Below are 9,541 nucleotides of genomic sequence, written 5' to 3'. Positions count from 1 at the left end.
AGTGAGCATTGATGGGTCCGACTTTGGGTTCTGGATCGACTCCTTATCTACAGGCCACTTCACCTTCCTAAACACATCGTAAACAAATTTTAAAATGGGCATATCTATCTTTTTTTCCAGATTTATTTGGTCTGGTATCAGTTATGTACCGGATCTTTGGCATCATCTTCTTCCTCTGATCCAAAAACATGTGAAGCTTTACACCACATCAGTGCTCTCTGCAGCATTCCCTATTAACCAAAGCCATGATGTGAAACCCTAAAACTCCAGGCCGAAGGTTGGATGACACTAGGTATTGCTCAAACTTAAATATAAAAAGTACTGAATCAGCTTTTCTGCCAAAGAATAGAATTGGAGCAGAGGTAGGTATAGCAGGCAGATTTTAGGAACTGCCAAGGCATTCATTTTTAGGTAATTTAGCATGGCTGGAATTTTCCTTTAGGAACACAAGTAAAACCAAATGAATTATGTTGGGAAATTTTGAAGTCTTATAGCAATCATCTGTGTGATAATAGAATATAACCTTCTTCCAGATTGTGTGACTCCTGCCTAAAGTAATCCTAAATAGGAATGAACCGATCGGCCCCAGTTGGAGGTACCTACATTTTGGTGAAACACATCTTAGTGGTGAACCCTGTTTACATTTATGGGAGGTAGGGATGAGCGAGGGAGATTTGTAAATTCGATCTTGCAGCGAATCAGGCCTTTCTCGTTTACCGAACATGTAAGTGAGAACAGCCTTGTCATTTGCTAATGAGGTCGTGTTCTCGTCGAACTAACAAGGAAAAAAGCAGGGGGGTAATGCAGAGACATTTCGGTGGGAATCACGGCTGGGAGTGAATCATTTGCTCCCAGGATGCACAGCAAGGCCCAGCAGCCAATCAGGAGAGATCTGAGCACAAGCATAAAAACATGGAAGTAGGGAGGGTTATTTACTCCATCTTGTGTTCTGTGTAAAGGATAGTCACAGGGAGAGACGTGTAGGGTGACAGGGACAGTGTAGGAGCCTCTTAGTTCATTGTTAGCTGCATAGTTCTGTGTTTTATAGGGCCTATATCCTGTACTACTGTTTAGTATAGGATACTGTGTATGTAGAATAGGTTAGGCAGACATCTTTACTTTTGCATGAGCTAATAGCTAGTTTTTCTTTCTTCTAGCTTTTCTTAAATTGTCAGCAGTCAGCTCATTTAGTGTAGGTTATATTGTGTATTACACTCTTAGGTACTGTTCACTGACTACATATGCACTGAAGGCACAATTCTGGTTGCTGCTACTGGCAGTGCAATGCATAGCTAGTCAGTTTGTTAAACTGTTAAACTGTGCAATCAGCACATTTAGTGTAATCTATATTGTGTATTCGTCAAGACACTGTCCTCTTTTTTTCACACTGTTCATTCACTAAAGCTAAATAAAATCAATTGCAGTTCCCATTTACCAAAAAAGACTGTTTAGTACAGTGCAATTTCTGGCTAACTATAAAAAAAATACAGATATTTTAGTGTTGGATACCTGTTCCTATTTACCAAAGAAGACCGTTTGGTACAGTGAAATTTCTGCCTGCTGTAAAATAAATACAGATATTTTAGTACTTGATACCTGTTCCTATTTACCAAAGAAGACAGGTACAATAAAATTTCTGTCATACTTTAAAATAAACACAGATATTTAGTAGGATGGGAGATGTATTGAGAGGGCAGAATACAATCATTGAGCCACATCATGTGGGGAGGATTACAGACTGGGTCTTAGGGGCCTCAAGTGTAGCAGGCTCTACTTCTGCAGCAGCAGCAGAAACCAGCACAGCCCGGACAGGATCAAACACAGATGTTAGAGAGGCTATTGTGCCTGTACCTCCCAATGACTCTCCCATGTTGTTTGATGAACAGCCTGAGGATCTGTCAGTGCAAAGTTCAGAGCCGAAGGCAGACTTTGAAACCCTTGTAGAGTGTGGTCAGGACATGCTGGGCCTGGGTTCTGGATCAGTGGCTGCATTTGCAGAGATTGGCTTAGGTGAAAACGAGGATGATAATAACTGTAATGTCACCTGGGAACCACTGGTGCGTGTAAGGGTTAGCAGCAGTTCCCAAACAAACATAGGGGAAAGGCAGCAGCAGCAGCAACAGACTGGGGGTGGAAAGGGGCTGCATGTCTGCCTCATGTGAGTCCTAAAGAAGAGATGAATGGGCACAAGCAGGGGAACAGTCAGAGATGGTGTGACAGAGTGGCAGATGGAGCTGGAGCAGACGAAGGGCACTCAGCAGACACAGAGGCAGGCAAAGAAAAAGAGCAGCAGAGTGGTTGCACGCACCTCTCCAGTGTGGTCCTTTTTCATGCTGAAAGACGATGGCGAGTGCGTAGCAATCTGTGCCACAGGCAGATCCACAGGGGACAGGCCGGATCACATTTGGGTACAACATCCCTGCTTTCCCACATGCGCAAGAAACACAATCCAAAGGAAGCAGTACCTGCATTCTCTTGAAGGAGGTGCAACCATGTCATTGTCTCTTCTTCCACCTTCATTGACTCCTGGTGCCAGCCAGACTTCTAGTGATGAGGAAGTATCAGCTTCTGCTCACAGGTTTCATGGCGTCAGACGACGTATGTCGCCGCAAGATTGGTACTCCAGTGATCCCTTCAGCTCCTCTAGCTCACAGTCCCTTCAGCCCACTCTACCGGAGTTCTGTGCAAGGCATCAAGCTATGGGCCCAACCAATAAAAGAGTAATTGAACTCAGTTCGAATGTAGCCAAACTATTGGCCTTGCAGCTACTGTCGTACAACATTGTTGACTCGGCTCCTTTCCGTGACCTGATGGCCTCTGCCGAGTGGTGGGTGGAATACACCAAGCAGGCATTACTTCTCCCGCACAGCTGTACCTAGTTTAGATGCACATGTAATGGATAACCTCTCCTGGGCATTGGCATTCTCAGTGTCAAGCCAATTCCACATCACCATGGACAGCTGGACAACCAGGCAGGAAGTGGGACGCTACCTTTCCTTCACTGCTCACTGGGTGATTCTGCATAGCTCAGTTGATGGTAGTCTGCAAGAGGCTGTCAGTACTCTGTTTACTAAAATTGTATTAAAAAACTTTCGGGTGGCATTGTCGATGCACTACACCCAGCTCTAGATGCCAGTTACCAAGGCGGTCCACACTCCTTCTCGGGGCCCACTACCACCTCTTGATGCTGTTGCTGCTGCCTGCCAGTACTCCATTCACTAAAACTGTATACTTGTCCATAACTCTTACCAATGCGGTCTCTCTGGCGATAACTGACCAGGGGCCACACAGTGCTACTGCTCTCGCTAACCCACGCTCCGCCTCTGGTCCTCCATCCTTTTGCCTAATGTCACCGGACTACTTGTCCACAACTTTATGGGTGGCATTCCTAACACATGTTATCCAGGTCATGATGCCAGCTAGCAATTATTATTATTATTATTATTATTATTATTATTATTATTATTATTAATAAATAGGATTTATATAGAAGCCCTACAGAAGCCCCTAAATGGCACTTTCCATATCTCATCTGAGAATATTGTTATTTAGCAGGCCCCCTAGTAAATAAAATAACCACAAAGAGAAAGAAGGGTTTTATAGGCAAACAGTGTTAATGTATTATTCTTAAAGCTTCATAATACATTGTAGGTAAATTGTAGACTGGGTTTCAGTCATAGTAATCATAATAACAATCCATATAGGTAATAGGGCATAAAGGGCACTAGACAATCGCCATCTAATAAAAAAAGCAGATTGGTATAAATACTTGTCACATAAGTATAAGCCATATACCTGACGCGTTTCGCCCATTTTAGGCTTCCTAAGGAGTGGCGGTACATTTAGCGAATCATCGAGAGAATACCCATAAGTATCTGGGCTTACAGGAAATGCAATTTGTATAAACATAAGTTGCAACAAAAAGAGACAATTATCAGAGTGTAAGCACAACTTTTACATATATAATGACCATAAAATGGGATTGACAATCTGTTAGGATGGTGTACCAAGCAAAGATAAAATATATATCTAATTTTAGATATATATTTTATGATGATTAATTAAGTGATTAATGCAGCAATATCTAGCAGCAATAACTTAAAGTATTGAAATTGTTAGGTAACTTAAGAAATGTGAATGAGGATTGAAAAAATATATACAAAGAGACTTTCATTGTCCATGAAGCATGTACAGAGTGTGTTATTGTGTAAAAGCCAATATCCCAAGCAGATGTAGGTAATGAAAGCCTCCAATAAGGAGTGATGTGGAGGATCCCCAGATTATGGAGGTACCTAAGGTTGGTAAGTATTGATAGGTTAGAGAATCCAGGGAGGTTTATTGAAAGATGATGAAGTAAAATGCAAAAACATTACCTTTAAGATGGCGTAATAAGGAGAGGAACTTGCAGCCGCGCTGCCGTCTGGCAAGAACAAGACATATGAAGTCAGGCGGGAAATGCCGAACTCCCGCCTGAGAGAGACAGCCCTCACCACGTGCACGCACTCGCCATGTCGGGACAAAAAAATTTAATGGGAGGTCACAGTTGTCTTTTAATTACATTTTTTCAAAACAATGGACCAAAAACCCATGACAGTTTTCCTTTAATGAAATGTAAAAATGGCAATGATTTTATATTTTCTCAATTGACAGGTTTGGTTTCTAATTAAAGATTCCCTTTGAGCCTTTAGCTGTGAATTGTAATTATAAATACGGCTTGTAGTGCTATAAACCTTCAACCAGCAATACACTGATACGGAAAAATCAGCAACAAGGCCTGCAAGAATGATGCAAATGATTACTAAAGTATGTTTCATTGTCAACTTCTCATTTGCTACAAACTGAGTCACATGAAGCAAAAGTGTTCAATTTATTTATTCATTTTTTTTAATTTGTAACAATTTTAAAATCCCAGAATCGGTTTTTCAGTATGCTTGGCATATTGCCTGAGTGCATACAGTTCCCCTAACCAAGATATAGTTTGTGAATTTGTAGCATTGTCTCTCACCTAAAGAAACTGCCAGTAACAGCTTTTCCTCTGGCATGATGATGGTACCACTCATTCCAACCAAATTCAATCCAGGTTTGCTGGATCACCCATGTTCTCCCATAATAGTCTATCTTCTTCTGTCTTGGAGTGCCTGCTGATCAGCTGCAGGAGACATAGCAAACCTAATAGGCAGCCCAACAAATCAATTGCAACCTGATTTGCTGTTATTGGTGAGGATCACCAGATCACAAAAATAAATGTAGTGCCCTCACAGACAAGGCCATGTTTTAAAGTAGAGCTGGGTAAATCTCAGAATTGGGGGGTCAAAATACAGGTAAATATAATATTAATATTATTATTAATATAAATATAATTATTATTATTATTATTAACCTCCTGGGCGTTACACTGAGGTCTAGATTTCTGTACCAAAAGCGTTACAGGTTTTCATGAATTTTTTTTTTTTTAAATTGTAGACCTGTAACTTACAGAAATATGTCTGAATAGGGGTCTAGTAGATATAATGAATAGAAAAAATGTTTGAAACACACAATCATGTAAAAAAAAATGACTTTTAATAAAATTAAAGGAAAAACACAAAATTCAGCTTAAACAAAAATACATAAATAAATGAAAAATACTGATGCGATAATTTGGTATACTGTATAGTAATATATTTTTCTAAAACACCTCCCTAGTGTCCGTCACATACCTATAGACAAAACCACATAAATATATTTTCTATTATTTTGTATTGGATTGGATACAGGCCTCTGTATCCAATCCAATTCAAAATACATACTTTGTATTTATTTTTAATTGAAACTCATTCATTCATTTATCCAATCCAATTCAAAATACATACTTTGTATTTATTTTTAATTGAAACTCATTCATTCATTTTGTATTGGATTGAATACAAACTCCTGTATCCAATCCAATACAAAATGAATGAATAAGCTTCAATTTGAATTTCCCGCACACGCGCCGACGTCATCGCGCACGCAAGCACAAGAAGCCGGCCGTTTTTTTTTTTCCTCCGCCGGCCGGCTTCTTGTTTCAAAGAGCACCCGGCGCTGGAAGGAGAATGACGCGGGACGATCAGCGGGACCAGGAGACGGCACCCGACGCTGGAGAGGGAGATCGACGCTGGAGGACGACCCTGGAACACGGACACGACGCTGGATGAGCACAGCGGGGCCAGGTAAGTGGGGAGTGAGAAAAGTACGGGGTTATCGATAATTGCAACTTTTTTTAATACGAAAAAGTACGGACTTGGTACTTAAATAGGGGTTTTAAATGACAGACAGATACAGAAAGTGACACAGGAGGAGGAGAGGACCCTGTCCCGAAGAGCTTTCAATCTAGAAGGTGGGGATATATGTAGTGGTGGGAAGTAGTGACGGTTTTTGGAGACAGAAGAAGACGGGTAGGCAAGTTTGAAAAGATGGGTTTTAAAAGCTCTTTCAAATGTACAGAAAGTAGGAGCAAGCCAAATAGGACGAGAAAGACCATTCCAAAGAGTCGGGGTAGCTCTAGAAAAGTCTTGGAGCCATGCGTGTGATGAGGTTATGAGTGAGGAAGTCATTAGTATGTCATTGAAGAGCAGCCAGGGGGTATTTTTTCAGGTCAGAAAGGTAAGTTGGACAAGAGCTGTGTAGGGATTTAAAGGCAAGGCACAGGAGCTTGAATTTGATTCTAAGATGAAATGGAAGCCAATGGAGAGAACTACAGAGAGATGCAGCGGAAGAGGCGGAGGGAAGGATGGATGAGTCTGGCTGCAGCATATACAAGTATATAGCTGGTGAAGTTCAGCTTGAAGGCAAATACCCAGAGGGAGTAACAGATTTTAAAATACCGTATATCAAAAGAGAATATTTTGACACATTGTAATTGCGTTGTGTTGTAACTACTGCATGTACATGCTTTAATACCACTCGAATACCCCCAAATAAATTAAGTATAGTGATAATTGGTAACATGTCGCCATATAAGTGATCCCTATCCTTTCATTGCCACTTGTAATATTGTTATTGAAAAGAAAATAATTGTCTTCTTGTAGGGCCACATTCCACCAGTGGAAAAACTTATGCAACAATGAATTAATCTTTTTCTTTTTCTACCTTGTAGGAAAAACTTGACAGCAATCTCCCTGTGATCACCAATGTCATCATTTTGGGATTACAGGGTTCCTCTCTTTTCGGAATGGCCTGTTTTAGTTTCTTTCTTATAATTTACTGTTTGACAATATGTGGGAACTTATTGTAATTAAATACCAACAGACAGAAAGCCTTTTCTACTTGTATTTCCCACCTGGCCATGGTGTGCATTTTTTGGAACATTATTTTTTACATACTTTTTACTTCCTACTAGAGGACAGTCATTTACCTTGAGTAAAGTTTTAGCAGTATTGTATTATGTCTTTCACATGGCTTGGATCAAGGCCTCAATAACTAAAAATATTAGGGCCAAAAATGTTTGAAACCTATCTAATTCCATGAAGCAAAAGATTAGGCATACTTTCAAAAAAACTTCTTGGTATAATATGAGACTGATCTCTAATGGTCCTCCATTGATGTTGGACACAAGTGGTAACTAATGGAAATATTGCTCAGCATAAAAGTTACTTTAGATCTTTCTATTTTTATTGTTTTGGGTTATCTGTTGTAAACATCAGTTGTCTGCACATTTGTTATGTTTTACTGCCTCATCTGGTACTGTACTTGTAATATATGCTACCATCCTCAAATTAAAATATATAAAAATTTAAATAATAAATAAATAAATAATAGAAATTTGCATGACCCTATAGTAGCATGAATTGAAGGGTAGAGATACACAATAACTTTTACAGTCCCTAATGTGTTTCACCAATAGACTTCCTCAGAAGGACAGAACGTAATTCTCCCAGAGTATCCATTTAAAACTTTTGATAAAAAAATATGTTTAATTTAAACTATTGGTGTGGTGTTCCCATTTACCTACACCTCCTGGACAAAAAGCTAGGAAAAGCTGGGATCCGACTTGGGAACATATTAAATAAAATCATGTCTAAAAATCCTTTTTGGGAAGTGGGAGTCAGAATGCCTTTTATTTACAGTAAATATATTTCTTACAAACTGAACCCCTTTGAAAATGGTGTAAAAGAAAAATGAACAACAAACGCTTTATACGAAAATGAAGTAGACACTTTCTAAATGAATTATATTTTACAAAAAGAGCATAAACTGCATAAAATCTGCTACATTAAATTAAAAAATATTATATGTAAATGTGTCCAAACTGTTCATTTTAATAATGTTTCTTGCTTTGTGTCAGCGTGCCTAGGCACTCTCGTGGTTTCCAGCCTCATAGCTGTAGATCAGTGTATATCAGACACTGTTGTCTCTGACTGTGAAGAACAGGAACATTTTGTTGTATTTGCATGAATAAAGTGTGTATAGTGTACACGTGGAGTTTTTCATTTGTGTTGTAAAAAGTTTTTTCTGTTACCATTTCCTGGATAAAGAGGAGAACAATGATCTTCGACTGACAGAGAAGGGGCAAATGTCCCATAGATCTTGGTACCACAGATTCAGTAGTTGTACACCTTGTGCCGTGCTGCCCAGCCAACACTAGATTCTCCAGCCATCACTCCAGCTTTACACTGCCACTCACATTGTCATGCACTGATAGCAACATCATGGTTACCTTGTCCTGCAGGGCAGCAATGGCTATATGAGAATGTTGTATGAGGGAATGCCACGGTCCACATAATCAAGGTAGCTGTGTCCGCTAGTGCAGTGCATTCAACCATGCAAGGGTAAAGGTGTAAGTGTTAGCCACTGAGCCAATGTAATGCCCCATATCCTCCCCCCCCCCCCCCTCGTATTACTCTAAAGTTGCATTTCTTGCCTTGCACCTCCTGTTGGGTAATACACCTTGTCATATAGCAGGTCCTCTTGACTGCACTCAATCTCACAATACCTGCCTGAAGGTGGCATTTTCTTCATGGTCTGAGAAGCCAAGCAATACTGTTTATGGGTAACCACAAATTGGAAGCGCCATATCTGGAAAAAACATATGGAGGAGATGGATTGACCTGGTCTGAGTCACATTGCTACATCTACTGCGATTGTAATCTTGATATAGGTGGCCAGAGTGTGCTTAACTATCCAAGAGTATAATTGTTGGATCTTCTATAAATGCCCATCACTATTTCAATAACATCACCAACACCGGATCAGGGTGACCCACAGAGCTTTGTATCTTTTCTACGCTACATAAAATGGTGCTTTTCCACCTCCATAACATCTTCCCAACCTTTTTCTAATTAGCACATTTACAAATGTTTCCCAGACATGAAGGTCTTCCCATGCCATTCTTGGTGTGTTTCAGACCCTAAACACTATGAAGATATGATAGATTTAGCAAATCAAGGCATACCTTGTTCATCATTTTAGGAATCAGCAATCAAGAATCAGAAGTTATAAAATGTGTAACATTCAAGAGTAACTCTCCCAGAAATTACCAAAACCATTTTTTTAACTTAGCAAAGGCAAACTTTATGTCTCT

This window comes from Pyxicephalus adspersus, chromosome 2 (genome assembly GCF_032062135.1).
Source record: "Pyxicephalus adspersus chromosome 2, UCB_Pads_2.0, whole genome shotgun sequence".
In the NCBI taxonomy this organism is placed as follows: domain Eukaryota; kingdom Metazoa; phylum Chordata; class Amphibia; order Anura; family Pyxicephalidae; genus Pyxicephalus; species Pyxicephalus adspersus.
This window is presented reverse-complemented; position numbering follows the sequence as displayed.